A 14098-nucleotide genomic window follows, 5' to 3' on the forward strand; every position below is an offset into this window, starting at 1 on the left:
CGGTCCTCCTACTTTACTCTCACTCTCCTACTCCCTATTGTTCTCTGGGAATCTCTCTGGTGCTCTCTGTGGTTCTCTCTCCTTCTCTCTTTCCTACTCTCTCCTTGTCGAAAACTCTTACATGTGATTTCGTACTTATATCCCCCTCTGACTTCCGGCTAAAGTAAATGTGTGTGTGGGGGGGGGGCTCGTTTCCGGCACATGATCAGAGGTGTTTGGCATTCCTGATTAGTCTAGGCTAGGGGATGTGTAGTTGTCTCTTCCTGGAGAACTCCAGACATAACTACCTGTTTTATATATTGTTCTGTTGTATATATTGTTACATATAGCTGTGGAGTTATATACCGTACTTACATATGGTATTGTGTCATAACATATGCCTACAGTTGTGGATGTTTGTATATTCAGTCATGTATGCTTATACCAGTGCCAATACATGAAAACCCGAAAAAGAGAAATGCAAGCAAATTTGATGAGCTGACATAAAGTACGGGAGGTATTGATAGATTTGTTGCTTAAGTTTGGAGGCAGGAACAGAAAAAAAGAGTATTCTAAGGAAATGTGATAACGACAAAAGAAATAGATAGCTAAAGACAGATTTATCGGCGTCTCAACTACAAAACAAAAGCTCTTCTTCCATTCGTGGCTCTCTGGGTGAAATTGTTTCTGTCGTCAACATGCACAACATGCCTGCAACAGATGGCTTGCAGTGAGGAGTAACAAACGAGGCATATATATATATATATATATATATATATATATATATATATATATATATATATATATATATATATATATATATATATACTGCTCTTGTCTTTGTAGTTTTTCATGGTTGTAGAGTTACGCATTCTATAAACCAAGTAATAAATGGTAACAGTTTATTACTACCATCATCATCATCATCATTATCGTTGTCTTTGTTGTCAGTAATGCCGTTAATATTTTTTCCCTTTTATCATTGTGATTATTATTTTCATCCTCATTAACATTATCCACTAATGCTTCGCTACCAGCATCATCACCATTAGTCATCTTTGTCATCCGTAATACTGTTAACGTTTTTGCTTATGACTGTCCTTATCATTTCCATCCTAACTAACATCGTCCAAAAATGCTTCATTATTGGTGAAGAACATGGGATCTAGAAACAAATAATGGAAAGAGTAAAATAATGGTAATATATCAGCTGATTGTGGTGTGAATTGTGCCATGCGTTCATTCATTCACTCATCGTCAATTATAGCAGCCTGCGGCTGGTATTGGCATTCACCCCTGGATATCCTGACTGATGGAATGTGTTGGGTAGCAGACTGGGAGGGAGTGGGCTGTGAGACTGGCCAGAGTAACAGGAACAATAGCTATTATTCTCCAAAGTGTGTATACGACTTCCAACAATGCTTTTTGAAAATGATTAAGTCATCACAATCATGGTAAGGTTGCGTATGTCATTCTTGAATATTTGTTTTTACCTACCCGATTACAGGTAGGCAATAATTTTGGTTGCAGTTTCCTGTCACACTTCCTAACTGTTACTGCCCATCTATCTATTTGGACTCTAACTTTTGAAAGTTGTGAACTGGAAATCACATTTTTCTGTAGATTGGAAGTTATTAACCAGACGTTGGTCAAGTTCAAAAGGCGAAGACGATAATCTGAAGGTCAGGGTAACAGGAGCGAAAAGTTATCTAGCCAGTTCCAAATGGGGTGATTGATTATCGTCTCGGGGAATTTTTTGTTCTGTATACTACAGTATGTATGGTTGTAACTATTTGCTTGATTCATTCTTGCTCCAGTCTTTAAGATTCGCCTTATTTTGTATTAACTACCCCATATTTTAATACTAATCTATTTTTTAAAAATAATTATCCCGTAGTGGTAGTACCCACCCCATGAAACTGGGAACTAGGGTTAGGATGATGTCTGCACCATCTGTTCGGGATTCTCTCCCCCTAAATCCAAGTAGATCCTGCCTTCTATCATCTCCCTAATAATTGGGTGCATTTTCCTTTCCTTCTCCACACCAAGGAATATACTAGGTCTGCTTGATGTTTTGTGGTAAGACGTAAGTTGTTGCTGCTAGGCAATCATCGCCTGGCCGAGTATGGTTCATATTTCTTCTCTCGGACACAGCAGTATCCATGAAGCAGTGTTGAAGCTTTGGAGTTTCCTGGGCTCATTCATACTATCATCCCGTCACCAGCAAATATGAAGCTTGAGGAAAGTCAGGCTAACCAACCATGAGCATTGTAACTGTGGTAGATCCTTGTGTTTCACGTGTTTCACTTAATTTTCGGACAGAACAGTGACACGACTTTCGTCTTTTATAGCACTTTGAAGGGTTACATGCTTGGTAATTTTGCTCTTTTACCTGCACTGCAAGCATATCGTTTCATTGTTCGTCATTCTGTCTTAGTACAATTGAAACTAGTAGCTATACACAATTTGAAATAGATGTGATAGGTTTAGTTTCATCATTTGCAACATCCGTGGCCTTTCTTCTGATTGTCTCTCTGTTGAACATCTCTCTTTCTCTAAACCTTACCCTCTCTTCCGTACTGAAACTCAGCTGTCTGAGGCGACTGATATTAGACTCTTCTCTCTATCCACCTACATTCTCTATACTCACTTAAGTCAAAGAAGGCTGCTGTGTATATGTATGCAACAACATACCTTGCTTTCGTGTTCCCGAACTTGAATCTTCTGAATTCTCTACTCTCTTGTTCGACTACCCCGTCATTCTTTGGCTAAATATATCAGTTTTGTGTACTTATTCCCTAATTCTACTGACTTTGGACATTTCATTGATAATCTTACTTCTAAGATGGAACACGTCCTATAAAATTCGCCTTTCTCTGAAAGTTGCATTCTAGGAGATTTCAATGTTCACCACCACCTTTTGCTCTTCCCTCCTTTCACTGAACCACCTGGTGAACAAGCCTACATCTTTTCTGTCCTTAAAGACTAGAGCAGCTTGTACAGCGCCCATATCCCTGACCACCTTGGAGGGAGTTCCAACATACTTGACCTTTTCCATACAACTAATCTTTCTGCTTATTGTTAATCTTCTGTCTCCATCAGACAGTACTTATTTCATTTTACCTGGAATGATTATTGCTTCCATGGATGACAGTCATCTGAGTGTGCCTTGCTCATTATGGCGGCTATTCTCTCAGGGATGGAAGCTTACAATCCTTTTATAGTCTGTGAATAACGGAAAAAAGAAACTTGGTTAAATTTGTTCTAATGCCATCCACAGCAAGGAAAAGGCCTACAAAAGGTACCAGAGTCAACCCATCCCGGCATCTCATCTCTTTTAACTCTCTGCCCAGAACTGTGCTAAGTCTGTCTATCGATCTGCTAAGAATAATTTTATCTGTATCGTAAGAAATGCTCTGAACTCTGTGACTAATTCTTCCCACTGCTTCTGGTACCTTGCCAAAAACGTTTTTCAACAACTTTCCTTCATCCTTTCTTCCTCTCTTCTGTTCTGATAGCTCTATACTGTTTCTTCTACCGAAAAACCAGAACTCTTCACTCAGACCTTCTCTTCCAGTTCAACCTTAGACAATTCCAGTGCTATTCCTCCATCACGTCTCCCCTCTGACATCCTCTTGGTAGACATTGAAATCTCTTCATTTGTGTTTTCTGCCATCACCTGGCCTTATTACTAACAAGGCTTATGGGCCTGATGGGGCCGCTCCTATTGTCCCCAAGAACTGTAATTCTGTGCTTTTGTCTGTCAACTTGTACCATTCCTTCATGCTGGAAATATGCTCTCATTCAACCCGTCCCAAAGAGGGAGGAGCATTCCAAGCCCTCTAACTATCGCCCAGTTACTTTAACATTCTGTATTTCTGAAGTTTTTAAATGTATTTTTAATAAAACAAAATAAAAAAATAAGGCACCTTTCCCATCATAACCTTCCCAGTCCGTAGTATGGGTTCCGCCAGGGACGCTCCACTGGTGATCTTCTCACCTTCTCTCCAGACTCCTTGTCATCCTTTCGGGGTTTTAGCGAAAGCTTTGCCATTACACTCGGCATCTCAAAGGCTTTCGATCGAGTCTGACATAAATCTTTAATTTCCAAACTATCCTCTTAGGTTTCTCTCCTTCTATCTGTGCCTTCATCACCAGTTTCCTTTCAGGTCGTTCTGTAGCTGCTGTTGTAGATGGCCACTGTTCTTCTCCTAGGTTTGAGAATAATGGTGTTCCTCAGGGTTCCGTCCTATCATCAACTCTTTTCTATTCATCAGTCACCTAAACTGTACATCTAATCCTATCCACTCATACGCTGATGATTCCTCCCTCGACCGCGCCCTCCACTTCTCACTGCCCATCTCAGTAGTAATCACAATAAACAAGGGATGTGGCTATGGCATACTTAATGTCAGTCTTGACTTATATCCCTGACTGGAGTAAAAGTAATCTTGCTGTTTTTAATGCGTCAGACTCTCAGTTCTTACAACTTTCGGCTCATGAATATTTATCACAGGAGTATCCCCTGATTTTCGACAATATCCATTTCAACCCTGCATCATCTTTTAATGTAACTGGAGTTTCATTCTCTTGGGATTTATCTTAGGAAGATGATATTACCTTTCTTGTAAAATCTGCTTCCAAAAGATTAGATGTGCTAATCTGACTCAGTGCCTTCTGTACCCCTGCACAGTTGTTGACTTTATACAAGGGTTTTATTCGCCCCTGTGTAGAGTACAGTTCTTATATGTGGGCAGACTGCTCACATACAGCTCTTGTTAACAAGGCTGAGTCAAAGGCATTTTGTCTTATTAAGTCTTCTCTTACTGGCTTCCTTCAACCTATGTCTCTTTGTTGCACTGTTGTGTCTTTTTTCTGTCACTGTTTCAGTGGTCACTGTTCCTCTGAACTGTCTGCTTGCATACCTAAGCCACTTCAGCGGGCACATGGCACCCATCTAATAAAACTCTCGTTTTTTTTTTTTTTTTTTTTTTTTGGGGGGGGTCCACTCTAATGCAAGAGTTAACCATTACTCCCATTCCATCAAATATGCAACAGGTCAGCTCTGGAACTGTCTTTTTCTGGCTGTTATTCTGGAGGTTTGGAGGGTGAAGTGCTTGAAAGGGTACAGCAGGGAAGAAAGGTTGCTGGTTCCTTGAAAGCAGTGATAAGAAACAGGGAAGTGAGCATGGAAGTGAAAAAGTTACTACATGACAGTATTGTGATACCAACTCTAACGTACGGAAGTGAAGCTTGGACATTGTTGGAAGGACACAAGTCAAGAGTGAGAGCAGTGGAAATGAGTTATTTAAGAGGAGCCTGTGGAGTCACGTGGAGAGACAGGCTGACGAATGAGGATATAAAGGAGCGTTGTGGTGTGGATGTGGATGTGATAGGAAACGTTATGAGGAACACACTGAGGTGGTTTGGCCATGTGAAGAGGATGGAGGGTGAAAGACTGACGAAGAGAGTGTATGTGAGTGAGGTGGAGGGGGGAAGAGGGAGGAGGAGGCCGAGGATGAGATGGAGGGATGGGGTGGAGAGGTATATGAGAGAGGGGGGTGTGAGTTGGGGGCAGGGCAGTGAAATGGCGGGGGACAGGGCGACTTGGAGGCGATTTGTTTGTGGCCACCCCAAACGGGATTGAGGTGTCTGGCAATAGACAGATAGATAGAATTCCTACTGCCTATGAACCGCAGTCTTTCAAACGCAGTGTGTCCAGGCATCTCGAAATGAATGGATCTTGAATTTGGCTGCTTATTATATTGTGCTTATCTTTTCTTGGAGGGAACAAGCTTGTGGGCATCTGGCCTTTGAATCCCTCTTCCTTGCATTAAAAAAAAAAAAAAATGGCATTTGGTAGAGTATGGTAAATATGATAATGTGCAGAAAAAGATGTTATTAATAGGTATTCAAAGTAACTTTGATCATTTGTATCACTTGTATATTGCTATGTTGTAACTTCATCGTGTTGCTTGACGTAATTTGTGATGCAGGAACAATTTTAACAGTTCATAGTCATGGATTAATGGCTATATTGCATTGCACATGGTTAACTTCTACACTCACATGACGCCAGATTTTTACTTATCTCCAGAGGGTTTTATTCAGGTCAGAAGAGTCCTTTGAAACTGCAGGGTATATAGCATAGAAAATAAAGCCCTCACTAACTGCTTGCATACTAAGATTGCTCCCATGTTAATTAAAATTATTTGGTGGTGGTGCATTTAAATAAAAATGCATCCTCTAATTGGTAGGGTGACAGTCGGCCATATGTTGCTGCGTCCTTTCACAGACCATATAACCAAAAAAGTGCGCTTTGTGGGTGCGTGACGAGCCAGCAGACGCCATGTTATCACAGTTTCCTTCTGATGTAAAATTATAGGTGGAATCTCTTATATTTTAATGTTAGAGTTGATGCCAGAAAACAGTGTTACGACGGAAGATCTTTTTAAATTTGATTTTGTAACTGAGGCGCTCACCGATTAGAGCCAAACACCATGGAAAACTCGAGATTCCAATAGGTTCCAACGCATTATGGGTGATTTTTCAGTTCATAAAATTTATTGAATGATTTTGGGGGAGGCGGTGGCTGAATCGGTAGAGAGACGGCCTTCAGTCCTAATGGACCCAGGTTCGAATCCCGGCTGGGGCAGGGAATAGTTTAAGGATTTGAATTTCTTAAAAAGCAGATTTTTCTGATCTATATGATGACCCGCCGACATGTCATAAAAGTACCCCCGCTAATACCAGTACACCATTCCCGTATGAAACAGCCCTAGCATGTATTTAATATGGATGGTGGGGTGTTAGCGCCGAAGTGGTGACATGTGGAGATGTAGGAGGACTACTGGGCCCCAAGGAGAACTACTGGGACTTGGGAATAGGCCCTGAAGCCTTTGCCCAGAGTCGGACACGTTAAAAAAAAAAATACAGAAAGAATTTCAAATTAACTTCAGATAGGAGTAAAGTTATTAGCATCTGCATAGTGTTACCGTTGGGTCGGGCTGCTCATTTTCAAATTTAACTGAGAGTAAATATTGTTCGCTCGCTTCGCTCGCTCGCGCGTAATCAACCCCTGTGATGCAGTGAGACTTTTTGTGCTTTATTTTTCCTGCCACCAGACGAGTTTATTTGGCTATGGAGGTTGTTTTCATAAGTGAAGGAATTAAATGTAGCCTTCATTAACCCCTTCAAAACTGGCAGGCTCCCATAAGCTAAATAAATATCATGTGGTGTAGCAAGAATACAGTACAGTATTAAAGATGTCACAGTATTGAAGAGTTTGCCTAATTATATATCCCTCTAACAACGATAGGTTACTCATAAGCTAAATAAATATCATGTGGTGTAGCAAGAATACAGTATAGTATTAAAGATGTCACAGTATTGAAGAGTTTGCCTAATTATATATCCCTCTAACAACGATAGGTTACTCATAAGCTGGGTAGAACAGCCTGGCATCAGCAAGAAAAGAATACGTAAGTTGAATATTGTAATTAGTGGAGTCTTGTTTGTCCCATACACACCAAAAGGGCACTTATAAGCTAAAAGCTGTCGGTAGAATCAGACACACGAGGTCATCAAATATTTCAGGTCTTTTACTTTTCACTTTCATGTACTGACTAATATTCTTTAGCCGAAAAAGACTTGGTACACCAATTTGTCCCTCAGTTCTTACATGATTCACCTAGATGTGAGTCGTCAGGGTGGAAAGTAAGGTACACAATGGGCTGGCTTTTGTCCTTACTGTACCCAGATATAAGCAGCTAATATTTCTGTTTTCCCTTTAGAGTAACATATCAGTATAATTGTCATTAAAATCTTGATATTACTGCATGATTTTATTCTCTTTAGGAAAGAGTGGGATCTCTCTCTCTCTCTCACACACACACACACACACACACACACACACACACACACACACACACACACACACACACACACACACACACACACACACACACACACACACACACACACACACACACACACACACACACACACACACACACATTCACACACACAGATAGCAAGTTAGTAGATGTATCGATTAATTTAATAAAAAATTAATAAAAATAAAAACTAGCAACTTGGGTTCTTTAGCATTTGTCTTGTCTAGTTACCCTTCACCTTCAGGAAGACGGTTACTTATATATCCGATGATAATGTAAATAAAATGCAAAGCATACAGTTCGCAGTGAAAGGGTTAAAAAGCTCACTAAATGAACCTACCCCCACCCCATGTAAACCGAGTGTCAGACAGTAATTCCCAGGCCGTGCGGAAAATAAACAAGCCAACATTTTCCACACGCTTTGTAAAGTTGCATCATAACAAGGTTGGAGGGTAATATACACGTGTTCATTAAAAATATGTGCTCAAAAAATGTCCAGGATATTAACAAACCTTGATGCAAAATTATTCTCTACAAAACCGTACCTGGAAAAAGAATCCATCATTTACTACTACTGCTACTACTACTACTATTACTACTACTACTATTACTAGTGCTACTATTACTACTACTACTATTACTACTACTACTATTACTACTGCTACTAGTACTACTACTACTACTACTACTACAACTATACTACTACTACTGTACTACTACTACTACTACTACAACTATACTACTACTACTGTACTACTACTACTACTACTACTACTATTAATATTATTATTATTATTATTATTATTATTACTATTATTGTTATTATTAGGCCTATTATTACACATGGGTGTTGTATTCTATGTTTGCCAGTGCATAGAGCAAATGATCTTAACATATCCATTTATACATTTGACCAGCATATTTTTGCCACTCTATTATCACTACCATGTAGATAACCAGGCCACACATCTCCCTCTGCATGCAACAATTGATCAAAAGCCAATGAATTTGACGGTGAATTGCTTCATTTAAGTTTCATGCAAAGGGATGTTATATAGATGCTCCGGCCGCATATTTTGCCCCGAGTTTACTCAGACACTGTCCTTTATTGACTCAGGAATATACTTAGATTGAAAGTTGAGTCTATGCTCCTGTAGGTGATAAAAATCGAATCGAGGTAGCAAAGATGACAGTATTATTGAACTGGGGTCTCAGTGGGAAATATACTTCAACAATACATTCATTTGCTAAACTTTGACTTAACAGAACCCATGGTCACCATCAGACCCACGAGTCTAGTCTGAAGATGATACCCTTTGCCCAAATCCAGTGCAGTTCAGTAGTTCACACACACACACACACACACACACACACACACACACACACACACACACACACACACACACACACACACATTGATCATCATCATCATCATCATCATCATCATCATCATCATCATCACGAGGACCACCACCACCACGAGACCTAGACTAGCCCTACTCAACCCACAAAAAATAGAAACAAAGATACAAAATTCATTGTTCTCTTGGCTCCAATACCTTTTTTTTTTTACCCTAGTTCTTTGAGTCATGTGACTAGTGTATCCATCGTTTTGTTTCTTTTTTAAAGGCTCCAACATGCATGCTTGTGTCGGCCTTGGTCACCTAATGGCGACTTTCCATGCTGCTCGATCTCTGGCAGCTTCCCTATTCAGTCCCTTATCCCTGAGGTCACGCTCATTGACTTCGTCCCAGGTCTTTTTCGGTTTACCTCTCGCAAGCCTACCCCAAACGTTTACATTTCACACATCCTGCAATCATTTATCATCCTCCATCCTTTCCACATACCCAAACCATCTCAATCTTTACCTCTCCTCATCATAACACCCATACACTCTAGTCCCATCCTACCTCTCAACTCTTCCACATTCCTTAGAAAAAAAAAAAATACCCCTCCGACCGCTATATTTCTACAGCCTTCAGGGCACAAGTGGGCATCCTGTAGTGAAGAGGACCACAATGATAAATTGAATCGCCATTTTTTTTTTTTTTTTTCATAGCTGTATGTGATAATTTTATTTCCATTTAGCATTGTTTGTAGAGAGCTAGACCATACTCTAGTTTTAGTTATTTACTTAATCATATATTTATTTATTTTATATTTAATTCATCCATTTTTGGTTGTGTGTGTGTGTGTGTGTGTGTGTGTGTGTGTGTGTGTGTGTGTGTGTGTGTGTGTGTGTGTGTGTGTGTGAAACAGCCTTGTGTCATAGCAAGCCAGCTCATTCATTATTTACATTGCTTTCAAATATTATTAATTATATAAACTGCTGTTAAATTTCACCTACCCACCTACCGAACTTATATATATATATATATATATATATATATATATATATATATATATATATATATATAATCATCATCAGCCGTTAGAGTATCCACTGCAGGGCCGGCCTATCCCGACCGAAGTCGGGACGATACAGCCAATTTATCTCTACTAAGTGGCTTAGGCTGTCTGGTATAGTCTGTCTCAGGAAAAACGAATGTAGAATATCGTCTATTTTACTCCAAAGTCACTGTCAAAGGCCGAAGGCATCTGATTTAACGACCTGTGGGAATACAGGCTGGCCAGGGACAAGGCCTGAGGGCACGAGGCACACACACACACACACACACACACACACAATCAATGAATGGGTATAAGTGACCCGCTATGCTCACAGGTCAATATGAACTGTGGTTCCTGTTTTTGGATGCAACTTTTTTTTTTTTTTTTGAGTTACAAAGCGCTAAAAATAAACGAAAAATATTGGACCAGCTATTAGTTGTATATTTAGATTTAATAGCATATTATTCCTTTTATTTTACTTTTTTTTTTTTTTTTTTTGAGCTTGATTCGCCTGTCATCAAGACATTGTAAGTTGGCATCTCAGGTCACAGCACCTGACTGACTCCTGGAAGATGACAAGACAGAGTTGTCTGCAGTTTTCCCCTTGCTTCAATCTGAGCTGGATATCCATATTCGCATTTCATCAACGGACTTACCCTCTCTCTCTCTCTCTCTCTCTCTCTCTCTCTCTCTCTCTCTAAACCCCTGCTTCCCTCCTTTCTTCTCTCCCTCCTCCCTTCCCCATGTAGCATCTCTCTCTCTCTCTCTCTTTCTCTTTCTCTCTCTCTCTCTCTCTCTCTCTCTCTCTCTCTCTCTCTCTAAACCTCTGCTTCCGTCCTTTCTTGTCTCCCTCCTCCCTCCCCCATCTACCCTCTCTCTCTCTCTATATAGTCAGATTAGTGGACTGAATAGACTGTAGTCGCGGAGCAGGACTCTGAGGTTCTCATTATCGTACCCTGGCAACCTACCATTCGAGAGTGCGTCCGATTTCGTATCATATTATACACGAATCATATTATATGCACGAATATATTATACACGAATATTATTATACACGAACATATTATACACGAATCATATTATTATGCACGAATATATTATACACGAATATTATTATACACGAACATATTATACACGAATCATATTATTGTGCACGAATATATTATACACGAATAATGACACACGAATATAAGTATGCACGGATATATTATACACGAATAATATTACACACGAACATATTATACACGAATCTTATTATTATGCACGATATATTATCCACGAATATTATTATTCACGAACATATTATACACGAATATTGTTATACACGAATATTATTATACACGAACATACTGTACACGAATCATATTGTTGTTCACGAATATATTATACACGAATAATATTCCACACGAACATATTATACACGAATCACATGCGTCTGATATTATACGCGAAATCACGCACTTTTGAATCGTAGGTTGCCAGGGTACGATAATAACAACTTCAGAGTCGCGCGCCGCGGCTATAGTAACCAAGGAGACTCATTTTTAGAGCAGGAATAAAGCTGACTAAATTTCATGGAACCACAACATAATATTCAAGCTGTCAGTGGCCCACTTCCGTCAGACAAACACAAATTTACAGTAGAATTAGTGTTGTTTTTGTTAGCTTTATAATGTTTAGTTTGCTTCATGTTTACGTCTGTCCGATAGCACGATAACTCTCTCTCTCTCTCTCTCTCTCTCTCTCTTATCTTTTGTCTGCCTGTCTCGAACCTTTGTGGGAACGACCTTGCTTCTCTTTACGTCTCAGGCTAACTCCTTCTTTCCTTCCCTTTTTTTCCTTAATTCCTTCCTTTCTTCGACGTCTCTTTCTTTCCCTATTTCCCCTTCCTCACTTTTTCCCATCCAGTTCCCTTTTCCTCCTCCTAATTCTTTTCACCATTTCCACTCCTTTTCCTTCCTTCTTGCTTTTCACATCCTTCCTTCTTCTCCCTCCCTGTTCTTTTCAGCATTTCCTCCCTTCCTCCCATTATCTTCTTCGCCCCCTCCTTTTCTCCCCTCCTTGCCAGTCCTCGTACCCTCTCCCCCCCTCTTCTCCTCCCCCTACGACTTCCCCCTTCCTCTCCTCCCCCTACCCTTCCCCATCCTCTCTGCACAAGGGCCAATTTAAATCCCAACTCCAGTACGAACTGACGTTCAAACTCAAGTGCCAACTCAGGTCCCAACACAGTTACCAAACGCAAGTACCAACTTAAGTCTTAACACAAGTACCAACTCAAGTCATAACTCAAGCGTTAACTTAGTCCCAACTCAAGCGGAAACTTAAGTATCAGCTCAAGCGTCCCAACCCAAGCGCCAACCTAAGTCCCAACTCAAGTGCCAACGTAAATTACAACTCAAGTGTCAACTTAAGTCCCAACTAATGAATCAACTTAAGTGCCAACTCAAGTGACAACGTGCCAACTCAGGTACGAACATTAATCCCAACTCAAGTGAAACTTTAAGTGCCAACTCAAGTGCCAACTTGGGTCAAAACTCAAGCGCCAACCTTAGTCCCAACTCAAGCACCAGCTTAATCACAACTCATGGGTCAGCATAGGTCCCAACTCAAGTGCCAACGTTAGCTCCAACTCAAGTGCCAACGTAAGTGTCAACGAAAGCTCCAACTAGTGTCAACGTAAATGGCAACTCAAAAGCTAACTTAAGTGCCAACTAAAGCGCCAACTTATGTTGCAACTCAAGCGCAAACATATCTCCCAACTCAAGTGACAACATAAGTGCCAACTCAAGTGACAACACAAGTGCCAACTCAAGTGACAACATAAGTGCCAACTCGTGACAAAAAAAGTGCCAACTCAAGTGACAAAATAAGTGCCAGCTCAAACGTCAACTCAGGTCCAAACTCATGCGCCAGCTTGGGTCTTAGCTTAAGTTACAACTTAAGTCCCAACTCAAGCTCCATCATGTTTCATCTCAAGCGGAAACTCAAGTCCCAATTCAATCACCATCTTTAGTCCCAACGAAAGGGCGAGCTTACGTCGCAACTCAAGCATCAACTGAAGTTCCAATTCAAGCACCAGCTTAAGTCCCAACTCAAGCGCCAACTTAAGTCCAAACTTAACTGCCAACTTAAGTGCCAAATAAAGTGCTATCGTAAATGATAAGTGCAAATGTGAGTGCCAGTTCAAGTGCCAACTTAAGTGCCAACTCAAATGCCAACTTAAGAGAAAACTCAAATGCCAACTTAAATGCCAACTTAAGTGCAAACTCACGTGGTGACGTAAGTGCCAATTCAAATGTTAAGCTCCGACCAAAGTGCCAAATTAAGTCCCAAAATAAGTGCCAACTTAAATCCTAAGACAAGTGCCAACTTAAGTCCTAAAACAAGTGCCAACTTAAATCCAACACAAGCGCCAATTTAAATCTCAACTCAAGTACCAACTATAGCTCAAACTCAAGTGTCAACTCAAGTCCCAACACACGTACTACTTGGGCCCAAACACAAGTACCAACTGAAGTCCTAACACAAGTACGAACTCAAGTCCTAACTCAAGCGCTAACTTAAGTCCCAACTCAAGTGCCAACTAAGATCCCAACTCATGCGTCAACTTGTACCAATCCAAGCACCAACTTAAGTTCCAACTCAAGCACCAACTGAAGTCCCAACTCAAGCACCAGTTAAAGTCCCAACTCAAGTGCCAACGTAAGTCACAACTCAAGTGCCAACGTAAGTTACAACTCAAGCACCAACTTAAATCCCAGTTCACAAGTCAACTCAAGTCCCAACTAAAGCGCCAACTTACGCTGCATCTCAAGCACCAACATTAATCCCAA

Source organism: Coenobita brevimanus, chromosome 80 (genome assembly GCF_032717465.1).
Source record: "Coenobita brevimanus isolate Jiangsu-jjx chromosome 80, ASM3271746v2, whole genome shotgun sequence".
Lineage (NCBI taxonomy): Eukaryota > Metazoa > Arthropoda > Malacostraca > Decapoda > Coenobitidae > Coenobita > Coenobita brevimanus.